The following is a 23511-nucleotide window of genomic DNA, read 5'->3' as shown; positions in this document are numbered from 1 at the left end:
CCCCCCCCTCAGGTCCCCAGGAGGCGGCAAGATAGTTTGGGAGAGAGTCCACAGCTGGTAATAATGAGGACCTATGAATATTGTGCATCAGTAAATAAGGTGGAAAAAGGGGCCCCCCATCAACTGCCTCTCTCTTCTTTACCCCACTGAAAACCCTATTTATTTCTCACTTATTACATGAACCATTAAAAATCCAAGGAAGGGGGCAGAAAAAACTTTGGATTGCAGAAGCAAACTCCATATTCATTTAGCATTCATTACAGCAATATTAATTATAAGTATATGATGTACTAGCTTCTGATATTTAAAAAGGAAGGGTAGATTGTTAAAGAATTAAGTTTTAATTCACTCAAATCCAAGTACAGTGTGTATCACAATAAGGGCTTTCAGCACAAGTGCAGTGGGAATAACTCCCTTGGGTCAAGTTCGGTTCTGCAGCTGTTGAGATTGTGTGTGGCCTTAATATTCTTGTATCAGAATTGGCTTTGAATTATCTTTGGGGCCCAGTCAGTTAGTCATGGTGACCATTTGTACCTTGCCTACCATATGAACAGTCTGTTCACATCCATTGTCTTGTTCAATTCTCAAAATGACTTTTTTTTACATAATTATTCCTGTTTTTCAGAAAAGAAAACTGAGTTTTAGGGAGATTTTTTTAAACTTTTTTTTTTTTCTTTTGTACCGAGGATTAAACCCAGAGAGACTTTACCACTGAGCTATAGTCTCAACCCCTTTATTTTGTGACAGGATCTTGCTAAATTGCTAAGATTGGACTAGAACTGGTGATCCTCCTACCTCAGCCTCCTGAGTCATTGGGATTAAGGGGATGCACCACCATGCCCAGCTGAAAGATAGGTTTCATGTAATGAGCACAAATGTTTGAATGTAAAATCTCACTGTAGTGCAGTGGAAGATGACAGTCTACTCGCCCTCCTGACTCTCTTCTCTTACATTCTAGAGAGGTGATGATTCAGTATGTGCTTACAGTACACTAGTCTTATAGAGAGATGGTAGGTTGACAGAATGATTCCCTATTTGCAGAGTTATAGAAGCAAGGATCGCCACAAGCGTGATGGTACATATCTACTTATTAAATAAAGCTCGTCTGCTTTTTCTGTGTTGTGGTCTTCAACCAGAACATCATGGGAATCCTCGTGTTCTATTAAGAGAGGCACACAGAGATTATGCTCAGCCCTTCATTTTGCAGAAAAGATGACTATTTACTTTTAAGTATATTTCAAAGAGTTCGTCATTGGATTGGAATGTCACATCAAAAAAAAAAAGGTCTTCTGAAACATTAAATAGACCTTCTTATCCTTTAGGGCACAAATCAATATCTAAAGAGAACAAGACACATTAAAATAAAGAATGGGTTTCGTATAATTTATAGTCAAGCCATCAAAGTTTCCTGCTGATGATTTCATAACTTAAAATTTTAAAAAATTGCTGAACTGAGAAAACAAACAACTTTTTGCAATTATATTGCCAAATTCTGAATTATGTTTTGTGCCCATCAAACTCCAAGTCAACCGTTTAGACTTTGATAGGAAATCAAGTGTCTGAATAATAGAAGGTATAGATTTCTCATTTTAACGCACAGACTTGGAGTTGCATTGCTTAACTTTGAGCTTTTCTTTTTCAAGTGAGTAAAATGGCAAGCCATGGGAAAGAGTTAAATGTTTACCTGACAATTCTCTTTAAAGTAATAATTTCTTAGAAGACTCTCATTTTACTCCTAAACAGTGCGTCTACCCCGCTTGACTCCATACACACGCAAAAAAGTTTTCTTGGTCCTCTGGTTGATGTGATTTTTGGCTTTGCTTTAAATTATTGATTACAGTTAAAAAGGGGAGGGCCTTTCTGATGAGAACAGCACTCTCTTTAATAGCCTCTCACAAAATCAATTCCCACCATTCCTACCGTGCCCCTTTTAGGATATTGATGATTAAGAACCTTGGGAAGACTTTCTGTCTCCTAAATTGAATCTTAATAATTTTTCATTATTTGCCTCCCCCCTACCCATGTTTATTCAAACAATTTGAAATAAATATCTGCTTTTTGAATGGTTTCTTTAATGCTTGAAAGAGGGACGGGTGAGGAATTTTGCTATTTAAGTGGCACCCCTGGGTGATGGGTTCGTTTAGTAGACGTGTGGTCCAAATGCTGGTTTCCAGAGCTGGTCTCTTGAATGGAATAAAGCAGACCATGCATCAGTGTCTTTCAAACCAGAGGCATTAACAGTGGTCAGTTAGTTCATCTTTCCCAGCTGCCCTGTAGTAGCTCATCCAGCCAAGGAAACGTTGCGACCCTTTTTGCGCATGGAGCTTTAGCCATGTAGTGTTCAAGCATATGGGTGTGGGAGAGGTTTTGCATTCTCCCACACAAAATCTGATTCTATGTGGTCTAACTAAATTTACCCCCACCCCCGGCTTCAAATGGGCAAGATGATTTGGTAGCACGTGAAGAAGGATAGGCAACTACCAAGAAAAGTAACTCAGAACCCAGAGGATGCTGGTGGTCAAGGAGCTGAGAGGGCTCTGCCCCGTCACAGCAGGAGGTTGTAAGTAGTCTCTGATCACAGGCAGTATTTCATCTGCTAGCTCTTGCTTCTGGATTGTGTTGGAGCTTCTTTTTAATTGTATTGTTTTCTTAGGCTGGCAGGGGATTCATAAGCAGAGGAAACAAAACAATTTTGAGACAACGCAGTAGCTTGAAAAGGTTGCCTCCAATCTGAGCTCTTGGCTTTCCTGGTTTAGAAATTGTGATCCATGGAACTTGAAGGTTTTCAAACTAGAATCTGTTAAAAAAAACTTTTTTTCTCCTTCATGTGTCACTGATTTCTTCCCTGGGACAACCTGTTAAATTACTCAAGTAGAGACAGTCTATACTCAAGATAATATGAGTCAGCAAGTTCACACCAGCCACATGCTCTTGTTCAAGGCCTGTTTACCACGATGAAGCATCAACTGGACCTGAGTGCTTGTAATTATCATCAGAGATGTTTCCCTCACTCCATTTGACTTATGTCTAGAAGTCTTACTTTGCTCAGATTTTCAGAAATTCCCGATGTTCATCTTTTGTACCCAGGTTTGCTAGAGTTAATTCCTTTTGTGTCGTTATCTCTTCGTTGGATTAATACTTAGAGATTTAGTGTGGTGAAACCGCACCAGAATGAGAAAAATATTACTTTAATTTCAGCTTATCTAATAAGAAATCTATCTTTAATAGTGACTAAAGCTGCCCTGATTTTTGCCTTTTTTACTGTTTGTGGATTAGTCAGTCAATATATTGAACGTGGAATTCAATATAGCTGAAGTGGTTTTACAAGATAATGAAATTGATACTGACCTGAAAAGACCCTTCTGGGTCCCAGCCACCTCACAGTTGGCTCAAGATCACTTGGTGCACAAAAGGGATCCTGTGATCCCTTATGTAACTGAAAAGTTCTGCTTTCCTCCTAAGGCTAATACTGCTGAAATGGACCTTTGTTAGCTCAGTGTAGCTTACCACCTATGGGTTGTTTAATAATTTTTGAAAATAATTAGCTTTAAATAGTTTAAAAATTTGTTAATCTATTAACTGTATTAAGCAAAACACGTTCATTGAAGACAAGGTTAGGCAATGTTCATCAGCATGAATACCCCATTTAGAATCATCTGTAACTCAGTTCGTGGCATGGTCCACCCCCAAAGGTGGTTGTAGATTCTGTGAATATCCTTCCAGGCTTTGATCTGTGGAACTATCTCTGTCTCTCTGTATTAAAAAAAAATAGATTTTTATGTATCTATTGTTTCTTCTTAATAATTTCAGTGAAATTGCTGAAGTTGATAACTTGCCCTTCTCACCTATTACACTAAATATTAGATATATGGATTAATTTCCTATCAACAAATATACTTTATTTTGAGGGATTGTCTTGCTAAGTTGCCCAGGTTGGCCCTGAACTTGTCATCCTCCTGCCTCAGCCTCCCAAGGAGCTGAGAGTATGTGTGACACCATGCCTGGCACAACCACGATGGCCCCTTTTTTGGGTACCAAGGATTGAACTCAGCCACTGAGCCATATCACCAGCCCTTTTTTCATTTTGAGACAGGATCTCACTAAGTTGCTTAGGCCTTGCTAAGTTGCTGAGGTTGGCTTTGAATTTGCAATCCTCCTGCCTCAGCCTCCCGAGCCCCTGGGATTATAGGCCTACACCACCATACCTGGCACAAATCTCCTTTTATTATATAATTTTTAATGGCTATTCAATAACTTGGGTATAGAATGATTTATTTTAATTAGTTCCATTATCAAATATTTAGATTGTTTTTTTTTTTCTTCAGCTCATTAATTTGGCAAATATTAACTGATTTCATAGCATGGGCCAGTAGTGGGATAGATTCCAACTCAGGTATGGTTCCCACCTCATGGAGCTGACAGGTCAACACAGGAGAGCAGATTTTTGATTGTGGAAAGTGCTTGAGGAGTACATTCCTGTAGCCCTGAGAGCGTAGAGCCAAGGGAAGGGATCTTGCTGAAGTCCCCAGCACAGCCTTTCTGAGGAGGTGGTGTTTACAGGGAGGTCTACAGGGGTGGAAAAGGGTTAGCTGGGTCAGTGGGCGGGGTGCAGTGGAGTGGGAAGCACATTCTAGGCAGAGGGGAGCACAAGCTAAAGCCCTGGCTGGTGGCTGGCTGGCGCCTGGCAAGTTTGAGCTGCTAAGGTAGCCGGTATTGTGAGCCCAGACACACAGGGTCAAGCAGTGCCAAGTGAGGCTGGAAAGTGACCAGATTATTGTATCCTTTGGTCTTAGTGAAGATCAAAGCAAGATAATGGGAAACCGTGGGATGGCAACATTGGATCTGTGTTTTGAGAAAAAAACAAAAACAAAAACATGGCTGTAGTGTAAAAGCAGGGATTCTTGACCTTTGTTGTGCTGTGGGCTTCTCTGATGTGCAAGTGGAGCCCAGGGACAGCTTCTGAGAACGGATACCTTATTTCTAGGCCCAGTTACACAAGCTTTTGTAGGACAACACAAATGCTAAAGATCTCAGCACTAAAGGGCCCAGCTCCCAGGAGGTCAGCCCCCTCTGAGTTTCCCATATGACCCCTGCGTATCACTCCCGAGAAAGGTACCCTGTGCCTGTGATTTGTGATGGCTGAGATACGAGCCCTCCATTTTCATCCTTTGTACAGGAGTTTGTCACCTGATGCCTTCTTTTGCTTCCAAGGACCAAGGCCAACTTATCAGTCCATGGCATGGTCCAGCCCCAGCACTGTGGCCAAATGGCTGCTGATGCCGGGTTTTCCTTGGATCATTTCATCAACCATCAAAACTCTCCAGTAACATTTCGATTATTTTTTTCTTCCCTCCCAAGAGACCTTGTGACTCAGGGATCAAAATATCATAGTTTAAAAGAATCCTAGTAAATGGGGCTCTGGATTTTTAGAGACTGAGACTCACTGTGACACTGTACAAAGCCGTTTTAGTTGTTATGTCTATTGCTGAGAAAAATCGTATTTACATGCCTCCTAGAATGGCAGGGAAAAGAATTTCTGGAAAATACCTGCTAGTTCCCCATATTTTATATTTAAGTTATGGAGAGGTATGTTTCCTTCTCCCCCACCCTTGAAACAGTACTCTGCAGAACTTGGGCAGGAGGAAAGAATGCTTTAAGTCATTTTTGCTGTGGTATCAGTTCTCCATGGAGAGCTGAAAGCGTGATGGTTAAGAGCACAGACCCTGGTGGTTCGAATCCCATGCCACCTTAGGCAAGCCACTTAAACTCCCTGTTCCTCAGTGTTGTGCCTGGTAAGATAGGAAATGTTGAGAATTAAATCAGCAATATACACAAAGTGCTTAGAACCGTGTTCTGACTCATAAATGTTCAATAAATGTCAGCTGCTATTATGTTTGCAACCCCCAGTATAAGCAATGTCTCCCTTGTCTGCTTCTCCTTGTTCTCCCTCGACCTATAGAATGGACTATGTCTGTCAGAGGGGAATGACAAAGAGAAATCCAGTTTCCTGTATAAAGCTCAAAAGTGACAGGCAGAGACCTGTCACCTGTTGGTCCCCAAAAGAAGATGGTTGACCTCTTTTCTGCCTGCTACATTTGAACAAGTAGAAGGTCTTTGGGAACTTTGATATTTCGTCTCTGGGAAGGAGAACCCCACTCCAGGGAAGAAACCATCCTGAAGACCAGACCCAGGGAAGGACAGGCGGGAAGGAAATCTGGCCTCATAGTTTCCCTCCAGTCTTTCTGTTTATTTATGTCAACCATTGAAGTTTGGTCTGGGGGAAGGAGGAGGGAGATGGTTTTGCTTTTCCTTCCATTGAATTGATCTCCTGAATATATTTAGATTAAATTGTGTAAAATTAAGACACATTTTTATTGACTCTTTTGTTATCTACTTCATAGCCAAAGAAATACCAAACTTGAATACTCACAGAAAAAAAAAATGTGTTTTCAATTCACCAAGTAAGTTTGCTTTAATCTTGGAAAAAAAAGTCGTCATAATAAAAAAACAGATCCACTCTGTGTGAAGAGAAGTGTGGCTGGAAAGCATTTCAGACACATCATTTATCAACTCTGGGTATCAGGCAAGGAAGGCACTTCATACTTCATAGTTACTATAGATAGGTGCGTTTGTGTGCTTGGGCTACCATAACAAAATACCACACATAGGTCCATTTAAACAACAGACATTTATTTCCCTCTAGTTCTGGGGGTGGAGAGTCTAAGACCAAAGTGCCAACAGGGCTGGTTTCCCCTGAGGACTCTCCATGACTTGAGATGGCTATTCTCTTGCTGGCTAGTGTGCACCCTGGTGTTCTTCCCCTTCTTAGGTGGACCCCTGATGCATTGGATTAGGATCCCACCATAATGACCTCACTTAGCCTTAATTGCCTTCTCAAAGGCCTGTCTCCAAATACAGCCACACTCTGTGGTATGAGTTAGGGCTTTAGCATATGAATCTTGAAAGGACACAGTTTAGCCTGTAACAAGGGGTGGTGCTGAACCAAGATCCTGCTTGGTTGTTTTCATTCTGCATGTAAAAGAAGCTTAGCCCCAAACTAGAAGGTAACTACTGCAGCAGGAGAATTTCAGGGGTGCATTGGAGGAATACAGGCTGTTCTGGAAGCCTCATTGTGTGGAGGGAGGAGAGACCACACTTCAGCAGAATGAACTAATCACAGACCTCTGTGAAATGGAAATGTTTTCCTAATGTGTTTAGCTTCTTGATATCGCAACCTAGTCATTCTGACTTCAATGCTTAATTATCTGTACTAATAGAGGGGAGTCTATGTGTGGAAAATGAACAACACTGATTTTCAGCTTCTCGATCAATGTCAGTAGGTGTTACCTTCTGGATTCTAAGTCTCTCTCTTACTAACTGAGGCACTATACCAAGATGCTTAGCCTCACATTCCTCATCTGTAAATGATGGGATCAACCAACGTAGATGGATGTTTTGCAAATTTCATGTGCAAAACATTCAATGTGTAAAAAAAAAATCCACATTCCCTGGGCCTCATTGCATAGAGGATCTGACTTTTTAAGTAATAACAGCTAAGGGGATCTGGTGCAGGTGGTCCAGTTCTGCTTTGAGAAACTAATCAGATATCTCACCTTGTCGTGAAAATAAACTGGGAGCTGAAATACATTTGAGCAAAAAGTTTGAGAAATACTAGATTTGGACATTTCCTTTTGTCCTTTTTGGTTCTTGTCCCTGAAGCTATACAATTTGAATTTCATGTTGCATCCATCTGTAGCAGTGAGGCCATGAGAGCACACAGTCTATTAGATTGGACAAGACAGAGAGGAGAGCCATCTAACTAGAGGGCTATAATTCTTAGTGGTTTAAAAAAGAGTATACATATACTCTCTCAAACTTTCTCCTTCTTAGTATTGTGTATCTTTGAGGCAAATAGACCCTAATTGCATGCTTTTCAAGAATGCTTTATCTCTTAATGGATCTTACATGGATTTTTTTTTCTTTCTTTGTATGGGGGATTGAACCCAGGGAGTGCTTTGCCGATGAGCTGGTCTCCCAGTCCTTTTTATGTTTTTTTGTTTAGTTGGTTTTTGTTTTTTTGTTGTTGTTTATTTTTTATTTATATATGACAGCGGAATGCATTACAATTTTTATTACATATCTTTCGTATCTCTGGTTGTATACAGAGTATTTTAACACCAATTCGTGTCTTCATACCTGTACTTTGGATAATAATGATCATCACATTCCACCATCATTAATAACCCCCTGCCCCCTCTCCTTTCCTCCAGTCCCTCTGCTCTATCTAAAGTTCATCTATTCCTCCCACGCTCCCACTCCCTATCCCACTATGAATCAGCCTCCTTATATTAAAGAAAACATTCCGCATTTGGTTTTTTGGGATTGGCTAACTTCACTTAGCATTATCTTCTCTAACTTCATCCATTTACCTGCAAATGCCATGATTTTATTCTCTTTTATTGCTGAGTAATATTCCATTGTGACACGGTCTCACTAAGTTTCTGAGGCTGCCCTAGAACTTGCAGTCCTCCTGCCCTCAGTCTTCCATGTCACCGGGATTACAGGTGTGCACCACCACACTTGGCAACATGTAGACATTCTTTCCTTTCTCTCAGTGACTGCGAGTTGGCTACTGCTCCCTTAGTCCAGAGTTGTAGGGGACTAAATGAACCCAAAATGGATGCAGAAGAAATGAGGAGGCAGACTACTTTCCAGGAAACTGTGGGCCGGGAAGTACTTGAAAAAAGGCCCAGCAAGTGGGGAAATAAGGAAATAGCTCCTCATTCCATTCCGCAAAATGTAGGTGTCTTATGCTAGTTTTCTGTTGCTATGTAACAAATTCTCACAGGTGTGGTATCTTAAAACAACACCCATAGTTTCTCTGTATTGTGATTCCAAGTACAAATTAGCTGGGTCCTCCTGGGAGTCTCTCCAAGCCTGCAATCCAGTGTCAACCAGGTTCAAGGTCCTTTTCCACACCTGCTTGTTGTTGGTAGGATTCAGGTCCTTGGGGTTGTCTTACTGAGGTCCCTGTTGTCTTGCTAGCTGTAGGCCAGGGCCACTCACAGCTCCTAGAGGCTGCCATGTGGCACCATTGTGGCCACAAGGTCTTCTCTTAAACTTGGCAGCCTTTACCTTTAAGGTTGGGGGCAGGGGTGGTTTCTGTGTGTGCTTTCCCCCTTTAGTGCTTGCATGATTAGACCAGGCTCACCAGGGGATCTCCCTTTTGGTGAACTCAGAGTCTACTGATTAGGGACCCTAATTAAATATGCAAAATCCCTTCAACTTACAGTACAGTGTAATCACAGGATGATATTCATAGGTCTTGCCTATACGCAGGGGGAGTGGGAACTGTTCAGGGCATGTACATCAAGAGATAGGAATCTTTGGACTATTCTAAAATTCTGCCTATTCTCTGTCCAAAAACATATATTGTGTGTTGAACATTGAATCTTGACTTTTAATTAGTTAGAAACTCTAACAATATTAATGTTAATGTCTAGGGATCTCTAATTAATTGTGTGGATGCTAACCTGCAACTTTTTTTGGGGAAAAGTTGTTAAACGGAATAAAGTATTTAGTCTTTTCTTCCAGAATTCAAAAGCCAGAAAGTGCTAGAAAAAATCCAGAGCTTATTCAGATACCCATATTCATTGTGCAGGTGAGAAACTGTCTCAGTGGAAGGCATCCCAAGGTCACAGGCTTCTATGCCAGGTCATCTTTTCTTCTTCCTGTGTATCTCCTAATTTTTAAAAAAAGACGTGCTCCAAGTACTCTTATTAATAAGTCCGGAGCTCATTGACTATAATGAACAATCTTCTTTGTTTCCCATTGTCATCTTGAATTTGGAACATTATTCTTCTAATGTGTGTATGAATTAGTTACTCAGTGAAATGGAATGTTGGATAAAATGAGCTTTTTGTTGTTTATTTATAAGCACAAGTCTCAGTAATTTTCATGGTGAAGTTTTCAGTCAAGAATTATGCAGCTAAGGGTGGGGATAAGAACCAAAGAAAGCTCAGACACTCCATCCAACTGCCTTGCAAAAAAAAAAAAAATCCCTTTTTGCAGTTGGCAGATTGATCCCCGTTAAGTAATTTTCCATGCTTTTTCCCCAAAGATGTTCGTTGATGCTTGATAGTTTTTCTTTAAATACCAAGTTGTTTAAATATGATTGAATCTTTTTCTGTTTCTTCTGAAGTAAAATCTTTCCATTGACAAGTCAGTGTTTTTCTGTAGTGGTTTGTATTCAGTCTTCTTCTCCAGTCTCACTAAATGACCTTACAGGTGAATAGACATGTTTATCTCAAAGAGTGACTGTTACCAAATATAGATCTGGGTCCCACTGTAACTGTGTAGGAGCCGAATGTCCTTACCCAGCTTGTGTGAGTAGAAAAATGTGTGACTTAGTCCAGCCCCAAAGCTGCCTGGTTTGAGGTAAAGCAAAGAACTGTTTGGTAATGTGGGCACAGGTCTTTGGCAGTTGTCCCTCCCCCATGTGGTGTTTCCTGCCTATCTTCCTCCTCCTTATGTATCAGCACCTGATCTCTGGAACAAAAGAGAACTTCTCATATTCACATGAGAGTGGCTCAGTCAGTCATTTTGCCACTGCTTCTTCCCTGAGGCTTCTTTAGTGTTGCCACATCTCCAAGTCACACCTCCAGTGTCCTGGAGCATGAGGCTCTTTTACAGTCTGCTTTATGTGGCGTTCATGTGTGCATTTGCTTTCTCTCCATTAGAATGGAGGTTTCTTGAGTTCAGGGAAGGTGTGGCCAGTGTCTTTCCATTGATCCTATTTGTCTTTCACATACTGTCGTAATTCCTCATCTATGGACTGAAAAGATATTTCACTCTGCATATGCACCAAGGGTTTTATATGTTTGTGACTCTTATTCAGATATATGTAGATACTCTTGAGACTAATACAAGTTTGGGTAAAACTCTACTGAATTCACTATGATTTTTTTTAGGTTTTTTTCTTAATCTAAACTTACTAAGAATACTATACAAGCCACCCTCGTGCTTGTGTATTGAAAGCCACTGCCCTTTAGCCCCTAGCTGCATTTGGAGATTTGGGGACCCCTCCTTGTGTGGAGCCTGCTGGCCCTGTGTTTCTTCTGTGAGGTATGTGAACTGAGCAGATGGGGCCTCCCCCTTGTAGCACTAACATTCAGTCCCTTGTTATTTGCATGAGTGTCTGTGGATGTTCACCTCTACCCTTAGCCTGGAAGCTCCTGAGCCCCAGGACTGTGACTGTGACCCACGGACGCACTACTTAGCACATCAACAACACCCCCTCAGTAGGTTCCATGCACATTAGTAGTCAGAGGCTCTGGGGTCACAGCTGTTAAGTGTGTGTAATCACTCTTTAATCCAGAGACACTTTTCTACTTTTTTAAAATTTGGAAATTTCTTTACTATTATGATTTCCAAAGGTGTCTAGTCCTGAGCCAAAGGATGTAGACTGCCTCAGCCAACTTGAATGTTAAAGCAAAACATCTGCCCCTGGTGTTGGTCCAAGAACCAGCACCTTGGCTAATTCACACATTGCATACCATTAACCCATAAGCCCTAAGTTTCTAGTTCTGTGAATATTGCAATGAAATAGACATAGGTGCATTAAAATAGATTGGAAATCATAATCTAGAGCTTATTATCACTAATGATTCAGCTACTACTTTTCTCAGAAGAAAACTCTAGAAACATAAATATTTATTTCAGAGTTACCATAAGTATATTTGTGGCTTGATTTAAGGTTTATAGGTGTTTCCTAAATGGAACAGTATGACATAATGAGTTTTTATAGAAAATTATACATTTCCATAAAATTGAAATAAGCACTATTTAAAAATTACTATTGACTTGCTACAATGAAATGGGGATTTTTATTTGCATTTGATGTTTTTACCCCTTTATCCAATGCTAAATACTAATTTGTAATTAAAGTCTAATTTTATTAAATTTTCTATATACTGTAGCACTGAATTTTATAGAGAAGTAGTAATGTTTTATGTGAAACAAAAATAACCTTAAACATTATTAATATTTTATGAGTTTGTGTAAATCTTATTACAGCTGAAAGTTTTCCTAATAATTTTGTCCAGAAGGAATGATAAAAATTTATTTTTAGAAAGTCTTTTGAGTGACTTAAATTTACTGGTTTACATTGAATAAATATGCAGGAATTCATGAGAGTCCCCCGAGTTTGTCCTCCAAGTCCTGAATTAAGAAGTAAGAAATAAAGAATTGTTCTCTGTTTTTGTAAAGAACGAAGTTTATATGGGAGAAAGTGGGGTTTCTTTCTCTTTTATTGCATTCAAATCCCTTCCTTGCCTGGAAGTTATTTATGTGCCCTGTACAGGGACCTTCTGGCATCATATTCTCCTTCTAGGCCAGCGATACAATTGCATGAGATCAAGCACATGGGTGTTTCATATGGTGCCTGGAGCAGTAAGCACTCATAAATGCTAGAAGAGGAAAATATTTTATTACTATTAAATTTATTTTAATTGACAGATAAAAATATAAGAAACTATACATACTTATGGGGTATTGTGTGATGTTTTGATACATTGCATAAGGTTTAAATCAGGATAAACATATCTAGCTTCTCACACATTTATTTTTCTTTATGGTGAAAACATTCAAAATCCTTTCTTCCAGCTTGTTTGAAGTATATGGTAGATTGTCATTAACTAGAAGTCAACCTACTGTGCAATAGTATACCAGTACTTCTCACTCCTGTGTAACCATAATTTGATCATAACAATCCATTATTTAACCGTAACACTCCGTTGATCAATCTCTCCCGGTACCATTCCTTAAGATATTAATAACTTGTAGCATATGCGAGGTATTGTGCTGGTTGCAAACCTCCATGAGGTTTATAGCCTCAAGGAGCTGAAATTCTATTGCAGAAGTCAGATAGTAATTAAGCATATAATTAGACAAAATCAGTTGTGATTACTCCTCAAGTAGGAAACCACTATGGTGTGGAGGCTGGGGGCAGGGGACTAGACCATTGATCAGAAGCTTCAAACAAGGGCAAAAGCCAAAAATAGAGGCCTGTGACTTCGGTGATGGAAGAGCCTCCAGGCCCTCACCCAGAGGCTGTTTATTCTAATTTAAACATGTGTCTAACATGGTTTCATAGTTGACAAAGATCAGATGTAGTGGATTAGAAGTTACCTGGGTGATAGGAGCATCAGGAGGGAAAAGATGATGGAGCCACACATTTGAAGCACTTGGGCAGTGGGAAGAGAAGGACCTGGAACAAATCTTGAGTGTTCTAAGGCCTTGTCGGTAGCAGGGGTGGAGAGAGTATTTAGTGCCTTATGGTGGCAGTTAATATTTGGAGTAGCAGCCTGAATTACCAGAAATATGTAAAACTATGCTTTGAGTACTTCAGTAAAACAAAGAAATGAGTGAGTAGCAGTGCCCAAGGTTGTTCTTGCCGCAGTCCGGCTGCAGCAAAATAACCTGGGGGGTGACGAGCAACTTGTGTACATTGATACAGCAGGAGTGGGAGCCGTTTATTGTAGGACAGGAGTGGTATATATATATTCCACACAGCTTATCTTAATTAGCATAAACTAGATACATCAGTCAACCAATAAGGAATCTCCACACTTAATGGCTCGCTGGCGTTACTTCACAAACCACTCCCTCTGGCAAAATGCCAGGCGCCATCCAGACTTGTTTACAGACTCTAACAGTTCTGACCCTGCTGGCCTTGTGAGTGGCTTAAAGGCAGTGACCCTGTCCCCTTCACAATATGTACCGTCAGATCTGATCTTAGAGTCCAACCCAAAGTAGTAAGTTGTTGAGTGAAAATCTCAGTTCATGTTAGATTGAAGAGGTTTACTTCTCCAGATAGTCTTCATGGAATCCCCAGAAGCAGAAGTGCTTGAGACTAGAGGTATTCACCCGCTGTACACAGCATCCCTTCTTCCTCATCTGTAGATGTGAGAGAAGTAGTTAGACACCTTCAGGTTTGTTCATTTGTTCTTTCCTCTTCCTTCTCCTCATTCTCTTCCTCTTCCTCTCATTTTATAGAACCTAGAATCAGCAGCCTTTTAAAAAATATGTGCAATTTCCGCACTGATTTTTTTGGTCTGTGGAGCACACATTTCTCGCATTTGTTGTATATACCTGCTGTGGCCCTGGGCCAGATCCTAAGGGTGTAGTTTGGTATCAGTTTCTCCCTGTCCTCAAACAATTTTGGGTATAGAATGTATATCTGAATACATTAGCTATTGCTAATACTGAATTGTGTTCCTGTTGTTGAATCACGTGTTCCAAAATGATTTGCATTAGTCCTAATCTGTGGTAGCTATAAGTCTGGTTTATTTTGGAATAGGGTGATTGAATGCAGATGTAATCTAGGTAAGATGGGGTCTTTAGGATACGCCTTAATCCATAAGACTGGTGTCCTTAATAAGAAGAAATTTGGATAAACATACAGATACACACAAACACAAACTCTCTCTCTCTCTCTCTCTCTCTCTCTCTCTCTCTCACACACACACACACACACACACACACACACACACACACACAGGAATGCTGGGGAGGAAGATGACCACGTAAAGATGGGGGCAGAGATCGGAGTTGGGCTGTGCAAATCAGGAAATGTCCAGGTTATCAGAAGCTGGGTGAGGCAAAGAAGGATACGCCCCTAGAAGCTCTGAAGGGAGCATGATTTTGGACTTCTGGCCTCTAGAAGTGTGGGACAATAGATTGCTGTTGTTTTAAACCACTCTGTGGTGGTATTTGTCCCAACAGTCCTAGGAAAAGAACAGAGATAGCACATTTCTGTCTGAGTCAGAGCCCTAGCGAAAAGTAGGTGGTCAATCAGTGGGATAAGAGCAGAGTTTAAAGAAGACACAGGAGTGAGGGCAAGGTGAAGAACCTCCAGGGGGTAGGGATGCCCTCCGGGATTGGCAACAGCTAGGAAGGTTCCTGGAGCTCAGGCAGAGCTAGCTTGGCACCTGTGGATGTAGGAGAGGGTGGCCTGACTCTAGCCCCTGCCAATCCATGCCATGGCAGAGAGCAAGCTCTGGAATCTACTCTCACCCTTTCCTCCTCTTTATTCTTTCAGTCCGATGGCCTGCTGAGCCTCTTATTGGCCAACCTGCCCGGGGAGCTCAGTGGCACAGGACATAGGTTAGCCTCTCAGAATGCATGACAGGATGGAAAAGGAGAGCAGATCCGGAAGGGGAATTGGAGAATAGCTTACATATTTGGGAGAAGGGGCATGTATTATTCCAAAATATGTTTTCCTGTGGCTCTCAACAAATACTTGTGGTTATAGGCTACCTACAGATGTTTCTATTGGAGTCCAACATGTAAGGCCTTGGAATTCATTTAACAAATTCTTTTTAAGCACCTGCTGTAGTGCCAGGCCTTAGACATGCCCTGGGGATTAGCAATGAACAAAATTCACTCTGTCCTTGTCCTCACAGATCTCACAGTCTAGTGGGCACCAGCCGCCGTATTAGCCCAGGCTACAATGCCCATGCAACTCTACCTACTTCTCCCAGAACACTCAGTGTGACTGGACACTACTGGCTCGATACCACCCTTTTCTGTGGGACTGCAAGCTTCAGGAGGGACTGATAGTACCTAGCATGCCTGCCCTGGTCTGTTCCCGAGTGTATTAATAAGCAAATGAGTACTTTATATTTACTATTAAAGAGTTTTCTAAGTTAGTTGGTAACTTAAAACATGTAAAACTGGGCAAACTAAATATATTAGGGATTTTCACATTTTAAAGGATTGTTTGGATTACTCCTTTGCAAAAGCAAGCATATTAAGACAAAATAATCTATAACGTATCCAAGTCTAGAGTTTTATTTGAGGAGATTTGTTTTGTGTTGAAAGCACTTTTATTCAGTTTAGAGACTGAATCTTAATATTGCCTTTTTGTTTTATCTGATAACTATTCTCATAAACTGACTCATAGGGATGTGCATTGCAGTTAATGCTCAGATCTGAACAATAAAGGATTCATTACACATGGAGGCCCTCCTACCTCTAAATCAATAGTTCAAATCTAGACCAGGAAGTTAGGGGAGTACCTTTACCAATTTTAATGATTAAAACAAATTCTCTGCACCTATTGTCAGATTAAGATGTCAAAAGAATTGGGTGACTGAATTTCTTTCTCTGCTCTTAAAAATGTTTTCTAGTATTAAATAAGGATATTAAATCTTTGGAGCCTCCAAATACCATTGCCAAAGAGGAACCAGTGCTCCTTTGATGACCATGTAAGGAAAACACCTCTAGGAAAAAACCATTGGAGACTCCATGAGCAGTTGTGTTTCTAATAGCCTGAGAATGGGGACTTACTTAACCTTGGTCTCACAGAAGGTTTCAGTATTTCTGCATAAAGATGTATAATGTATTCCTCAGAGAGCTCATTCCAGTTATTGCATCTTGTATTTGAATAAGTAGAGAATTTCATTTTTATGTTTGTCAGTAGTATAAAATGCCTTCTCAGCTTAAAAACAATGGAGGAAGTTACTTGTAAAAAAATTAAGGAAATCAAGGATAAGAGAAAGCAGGTTTTAGAAATCAGTGGTCTGTCTCTCAAATTGTGGAGAGAAGTTTAGGAATAAAATTTTTCCTTCCTCCCAGAGTTTAAGTCTCATAAGAAAGATTTGCACCAACGGCCCCCATCATAGGTTTTGCAGGAGAGTTTATCAGGCAGTGGAAATATGCTGAACAATCAGATGTTTCGAGTGTGGCTATAGGGATTATGGAAAAAAAAAAAAAAAAACTAGCTCCAGGGTTCCCCCAAGCTGGGAACTTTGAGATGATGAGTTTATATGAGGAAAATTGCTTTCCCTTTGAGATCTGATCTGTAAATAAATGGCACAGCCAGAAAGGGACTGGTGATTTATGAAACCAAAGAGAATTCTTAGAAGACATAGGGGCAAACGAATATTTACTGTCCAGGAGAAAGGAATCTCTGGTGTTTGGCAAGAGTCAGTTCCTTATTTGTGCTGGACTGGAGGTGACCATTTGCCTGGGATGGAGGGGTTTCTCAGGATGTGGAACTTTTAAGTGCTAAAATTGACTGAATCTCAGAAAACCAGGATGGTTTCTTACCCTAGCTAATCTGTCTGCTCATAGCCGGTCATTTAGCTGGGCTCCTGCCCACCATGATGCCCTAGTCATTGTGGAAACACCAGACACTTTCATACATTTAAGTGTCCCTGGAGTGAGAACTACTCTTGAGTCTGACAAGACCATTGCTGAAGTACTGTGGATGCACAAGGCCTTTTCAGTCTGATAGCATTGCAGTTAATTTAAATGCCTTTAGTTAAAAAAAAAAAAAAAGATGGAGGGTGGACAGTTGGTCATGTTAAATGAAAATCTAATGCATGGGGTAAAATGAAGAAATTGATTCAGTTTATAAACTTTTAGTCAAAACTTCATCCATTTGTGGCTCTTATTTAGAGTAATGACTAAATAAGAGCCACAAAAAGATTCTGGTTCTTCCAGAATCTTCAAATTAATTTTATAAAGTCATTATAATGCTGTCCAACATTTAGATAATTTGGAAGGGTGGGACAGATAATTGACTTCTGTAGGAGGATGGGCCACCATCCCACTCCTTTATCTCATCTCCTTTGAATCAGGGAATTTGTTCCTAATGAGAATACATCCTTTAGAAGGGATGAGGCAGAAAAAGGATGTGTGACCTCCGCCTTGCACAGCTTTAAGATAATGTCAGTGTAAGGGCAGGAAATGTTTTGAAAAGTCCTTGACTAATTACAGGGCTGGTGTGTAGAACTTAAGCCTGTGTTATTATGTGTAAAGAATGTAGATGCTAAGCACAATTTTAATGATTATAAAAGCCCATCCCAGTTCTACTACTTAAGGGGATTTGAAAGGGATTATATTGGGTAACCTTGGGTTGAAACGTGTTCCCTTTACATTTCAAAATTGGTCCATGTATTCTTTATTTAATCTGATTGATGCTCATTCTTTCCCTTTAAGCATGAGATACAGATGAAGTCATGTTGTCATGACAACAGTTACACGCTGGGAGGAAGGACTCTGAAATGGCCAGTGACTGGGTTTTTAATCATCGATTTAAGTTGATAGCTAAATTAAATAGGGATGTTGAATTTATAATTAAATCTTAATTTGGCTCTATATTGTCACTTGTATTACTGACATGTAATTTTCGAATGTACATTATGACACGTAATTTTAATACAAATGCATTCAACTCCATCTCATTTGTTCTCTATGTTGTCAGCAACAATAATCTCAAAACCTGTGGGTTCTCCTGTTTAAAACTTTTGATAGCATTTTGTATAATAATTTTGTTGCCTGTATAATAAATTCTAAATTCATGAATGTGGTCTGTAGAGCCCCCGCAAAAAAATAGCTTTCCAGTTTCCATTAGACTTTCTCGCTGCTGTTCGTTTTGGACCTGACACACCCAGTCCTCGACTTCAGAGTCTAAGAGCTGAGGGAGATGAGCATCTCACGTAGAAACAGTAATCCTCTGTGGAAAATTACCCTGAGAAACTCATCTCTAAAGGGAGGTGGTAGCACAAGGAGAAACAGGTTAATTTTTAAAATGGGTGATTGGGAAAATTTTGTAGAAGAAGTGACCCTTGAAAAGTGAACAGCTTTTAGTTTCACATAGAGAAGAAGATTTCAGCCCAGAGGAACAACACAGGCAAAGGCTCGGGAAGCAGGAATGGATGGTGTGTTGTGAGACCCGAGAGGGTCTAGTTGGACCCCGGGTCAAAAGGGGCTTAAGGGAGTGAGATGGCAAAGGGAGGAGGGGCACCGTGTTGAAGAGAGCATCAAGCACAGCATGCTGCTGACTACTCCCCCCCAAATGTCTCAGCCTACCTTTCTAGAAACATGAGTTTCAGTTAATCGGATGGCTCTTGGGTGACCATCCACTGTGTGCCCAGCGTGTACTCTGCGGAGGAAGCACAAAGATGACAATGCATGGATCTTGTCCCAGAGGAGCAGAGAGGCCTTCAATAGGCGATGGAGGGTCCGTCCATACCAGAGTGTGGGAAAAGTAGTCCACAAGTAACAGAAAACAGGCGAGGGCAGGGAGGGGATTTCTGAGTTCTTGAGTTGTTAATAGCAAGGTCATTCTGATTTTCAAAGTACTTCCCAGTATTGGATACTTAAATTTCATATTAATTGCATCTATCTTGAAAAATTATCAGGTTTATCTAATTTAAGGCATAGTTTCCGAATGAGTTGTAGTAGAGATTTTCATTTTGTTTAGTCTCCTTTCAAGGTCTGGATATGTATTTCTAAAGAGCTGCATTCTAGAGAGGTTTGGAAATGAGAGCCCCATGGAAGGCTGTGAGTACTTCAAAATTGTTGTCAGTTCCTCACGAGGATTTTAATATTTGATCCCGAGCCACTTTTATGTCCCTCCAGCCAAGGACCACAGTATGTTTTTCAGGACCCTTCCAATTTGAGGCTCAATAGAAATTTTTATTAAAAAGATCCTTCTGGAATCCCAAGCTCATTTGGAAAACCTCTAGAACAGCACCGTCCACTCCAAATATAATGTGAGGCCGAGTGTGATGGTGTAAGCCTGTAATCCCAGTGGCTCAGGAGGGAGAAGCAGGAGGATCCCAAGTTCAAAGCCAGTCTCAGCAACTTAGTGATGCCCTCAGCAATGTAGTGAGACCCTGTCTAAAAATAAAAAGGGCCGGGAATGGGGCTCAGTGGTTAAACATCCTGAGTTAAATCCCTGGTACCTCCGCCAAAATACATAAATAAAATGTGAGTCACATAATATAGTAAATATTGTAATAGCCATATTAAAATAAATAAAAAATAGAATAATTTTATTATGTATTTTATTTAACTTATATGTGGAAAATATTATCATTTCAACATATCCTTGTAAAATTGATATTTTATATTCTCTTTGTCATTCCGAGTTTTCAAATCTATTGTGTGGTTTACTCGGGCAGCACATCTTGGTCTGAGTGAGCCACATTTTGTGTGATCAGTAGCTCCATGGGGCATTTAATGGCTACCATATTGAATAGCACAATCGTTGAATTTAAGGATTTTCAGAACTCTGAGTCACTTCAGTGGCTACCTATAGGATGTCTGTATCTTTGATGATTTTATTGTTATGGAAAATGTGTGTGTGAAAAGGTGAGTTTGTTTTGGACCTCGGTTGTAGGTGCATCATATTCATACAACATGACTCATGAAAGATTTTCATCACTGGTCCCTGCAAAACCTCTCCCTTATTTTATGCAGTTATTTACTCCCCACTTTCCCCTCCCCACACTCCATTCCCTCCACAGATAGGCAACCATTCTAATGCATTTATCTTTTTGCTCAAACGTATACTTTACAGTGTGCATTATTGTTTGGGGGAGGTGCTAAATTTACTTAAGGGATACTTTTCCCCATGTACTGCATTTTACAAACCTATCCCTACACTGTGTGTACATCCAATGCACGGTTTTAACTGCTTCATGGTACTTCACAGTGTGATTGTAGGACAATTTATTTTCCCCTTATAGAGTGATTGGCTTCTAGCTTGCCTCAGTTTCCCCAGGAGCACAAATAACCATGCATGTAACATCCTCATACATGTCCTATAATGAATGTGGTGTATACTTGATATTGCTGGTTCACAGGATTATATTATTTGTCTGTTTTGGAGTGGGAAAAAGATTTATTTATAGATATATGAGTATAAATTTATGTAGTTTTTTTCAGTGAAAAATGCAGCACTGAAATGGTTGAATCAGATTCTTTTCATGGACAGGTGAATCAAGTTGCAGCTCTCTTATTTAGGGGTTGTTTATCAATTTAATTCTCATACATATGTTTCTCAGACAGACCCAGTGGCCATGAAAGAGGTCAAGGTTTCCCAGGGTGATGGTGAAATCTGGGCCTCCAAAAATGTACTCCTGCTTTTTAAAGCAGTTTATAAAGTTTGTTTCTTCAAAGGGAATTAACAAAAAAAATTTTTTTTCGTGTTTTCTTTCTCTCAGTTCCTTTCTGTTCCTGGCTGCATGGTTTGGGGACTTCCCACTGTAATATTTTCTAAAGGGAGGGGTAAAAATGCTTTCAGTTCATTCATCAAAGCACATCTGTAACACAGCAAGATGCACAGTTTGTTCCTCTGAGGAAGGAAGCACAAACAGCTATCTAGGACAGAGTTCCCACACAGCCATATACTCAGTCTCCACCGGTGTCTGCCTATTTTATGTACAACAAGGAAGACTTTGATACAGCATCTGATTCATTTGCTTCCAAAGAATGTTCCTCTGTGCCCACTTTTGAGACCTAATGATCCTAATAATTTGTGTGTGATGAGCAGTCATCTCTCAAGTGCCTTTAATTTATAGTAATTTCTTTCCTGCAGAAAGTAAGGGAGAATGTTAGGGAAGGCACTTAGAACATACCAGAGTTCAAGAGCAAATAAACCATCTTTTACAGAGAGATATTAATTACCCATAGATCTAGAAAGAAGGAAATAGAACTAAACCCAGGACAAAAACTTATTATAAATTGGAGTTTTTACAAGTGAAAGGCTAAGATTTTGAGATGAGAAAAACAAAACAAAAAATATCTCCAACTATTTCTATAGTATAATAAATTTGGAATCCTTCCTGGAGACCTGCAGATAAGAAATTGCTAATGCTTCAAGAGCAGTTTTCTTGTAGGAAGATAATTTTAGCACATTGGCTGGAGTTCAAAGCCTCGTGGGTTAACTAGAGCATTTGTGGGGGAATAAAAAATAGCAAACAGCAATTCTGGACCCTTTTTGGATGGCAGCAAAGTAGGATTCAGATTTAGCAGGCAGACTACTTAGTGACAAATGCCTCTCCTGCTCCTTTTCCCATTTCCTTCCTTTTATTTCTTCTCTGTTCTCCTTCCCATAGCTCTCATTCATCGGTGTTATTTAGGCAGCATCTATAATTTTTGAGAATAAAATATGAAAAAGGGGGCCACTCCCAGCTACATTCACTTAACATTCAGAAAACCCACATTGTGTACCTGTGTCATGTTGTGGGACCTTGGTTGGTTACATTTATTTTAATAAGAGGGAGGGGGGGGGAATCTGCTCTTTGCTCTATGGAATTTAAATCTGCTTAATTTGTGATTAATAGCACCCATGTGAGACCTTTTGGAACTTTTTGCTTTTGGGTATTCACAAGTTAAAAACCAAATCATTCCATATTCTAATCTTTGCAGGAAAGAAGCACCGATTTATTGTTGGAGAGTTTTGAGACTAGTTAGCATAGTTACTTGTTCTTCTCTGGAATTTTGGCTCTATTACCTAATATTATATTATGCTGGAATCTATTTTGAGTAAAAAAAAAAAATGACACTTTCTACACTTGCATCCCTGGCAGATGGAATCTACAAATACTTTTGCCTCTTTTTCACAGAAAGCCCCAGCTTCTTCATTCTCTGTTTTTGAGGCAGGATTTCACTCAGTTGCCCAAGTTGTCCTGGAACACGTGATCCCCCAGCCTCAGCCTTCCTGGTTACTAGGATTACAGGTTTGTGCCACGGAGCCTGGCCTCAGTGTCTTTGAGAAACTCAGAGCTCTGCATGCCACTCTGTCATTACTGGAAAAGAAAAACCAAGCTGTTCCACAGGTGTGTGACAGCTAATTGGTTTTCCCCAGAAGAATCTTTGCTTCTCTCTTTTGATCTAAAATTGTAGGGGCTGAGAGAAGAAGATGGTAGAGATCAAAGAATTCAAAGCCTTCAACCCAATGAATGATTAGATGTTGCCTGTGTTTAGTGAAATACTGAAGACTAAGGTTTGTGAAAAATTAGGCCCAACATAGTGTCTGCACCTGCTGTGTTTGACAATGTTTGGAAGTGAGGTTGTGATGTTTAGATTGGTGGGTGGTGGAAAATGAATGAATCATAACTGATGAAGTTATGTTTTAGCAGTATGATATTTTAGAAAGAGAATTAGACAAGTTGGGAATCAGGAACCTGGGCTTCTTAGCCCAGCATGATCATTTAGATGCCTAGAGGTTTAGGTTGGAATGTGAGATTGTAAAGTGAATCAGTTAGAAGCTGTTTCTTTCTAGATCTTGGACTGGACTTCAGTTTCTTGCTATTAGATGAATAGTTAGGATCATCTATCCATATATAAAATCTAAAATAACAGTGACTTATTACAGTAGGAATGTATTTCCTTTTCACATAGCAGTCTGGCAGTAGCAGTCCACTGATGAATGGCTCTGTTCCGCAAAGACCTCAGGAACCAGATTCCCTCTGCCTTACTACTCCACCATCCCTAGGTTATAGCTTTGTCCTCATGGTCCAGAAGAACATTTCTTTTCCCAGGCAGCAAGAAGATGTGTGCTTGCCACATTGTTTTTTTTGTTTGTTTGTTTGTTTGTTTGTTTGTTTTTGTTTTTGGCAAATGCTTGGAAATTTCTATACAGTCTTGAGCTTAGAATATTCCCTGCCTGGACACATCTAGCTGCAAAGGAGGCTGGGAAAATTCGTCTTT

General features: G+C 40.1%; 1 protein-coding gene across 21 annotated transcripts in view; it reads left to right on the top strand.

Moving 5' to 3' along the window:
• Apbb2 (amyloid beta precursor protein binding family B member 2) overlaps positions 1-23511 on the top strand; it is a 406998-nt gene that overhangs the window by 264755 nt on the left and 118732 nt on the right. The window lies entirely within an intron of this gene.

This window comes from Marmota marmota, unplaced genomic scaffold (genome assembly GCF_001458135.2).
Source record: "Marmota marmota marmota unplaced genomic scaffold, marMar, whole genome shotgun sequence".
In the NCBI taxonomy this organism is placed as follows: Eukaryota; Metazoa; Chordata; class Mammalia; order Rodentia; family Sciuridae; genus Marmota; species Marmota marmota.
This window is presented reverse-complemented; position numbering and strand designations above follow the sequence as displayed.